Here is a 790-nt window from a genome sequence, read left to right on the forward strand (position 1 = left end):
AGAGAGAGAGAGAGAGAGAGAGAGAGAGAGAGAGAGAGAGAGAGAGAAAGAGATTCTTTTGGCATTCCAATAAAGCCTAGGCTCAACATCTCAGAATAATGTCTGTTGCCTACATAATTGAAGGACATAATCCATTTCAGTTAGAAGTTAGTGAAAATAAAGATGTAATTTTTTTCCCATTCAAGTTCATGGACCCCCTAAAAATGATAGCTTATAGAAAAACAGACAAACTGAGGGCTAAGAGAAGAGCTTAGAGTCTTCATTGCCCTCTCTCCCTTTTCCTATTCTCTCCTCCCCCAGCCTCGGGTGAGCTGACTGGAGGAAGAAAGACTTTGCATCTTTTGCTGGGGGCTGAATTGATTAGAGGAAAGAGTTTTGCTGCTGGGAGCTGATTAGAGGAATAGCTCTGTGGATTGCAAAAGTTGATTGGAGGATTGAGAGCTCTGTGCCACTTAACAATGCTGGCTGAGAAAATGGAGAGGCTTGTCTGACTTGTTCTGCCACCTATAGCTTCTTAGAGCCCAGCCAAGGGAGCAGTCCTGAAGAGCTTTGCAGATCCCAGGTTTAGGGGAATGGCTTTTGTTACAAATATAATACTACCTTAGACCCAAGTCAAGGAATGTTTTGAGTAGATTAGCCAGAAGTGGCCCCACCCAGCAGGTGATATGTGGTACATATTGTTCCTTAAGTAGACCAAGAACAGTAAGGCCAGTAGTCCAGAGTTATAAGCTGTTCCAAGGTCAAGGGTTTCTCTATTCACACATCTTCCCTGTTAGGTTTCTATAAGTTT

Source organism: Vombatus ursinus, unplaced genomic scaffold, assembly GCF_900497805.2.
Source record: "Vombatus ursinus unplaced genomic scaffold, bare-nosed wombat genome assembly UNPS02014870.1, whole genome shotgun sequence".
Lineage (NCBI taxonomy): Eukaryota > Metazoa > Chordata > Mammalia > Diprotodontia > Vombatidae > Vombatus > Vombatus ursinus.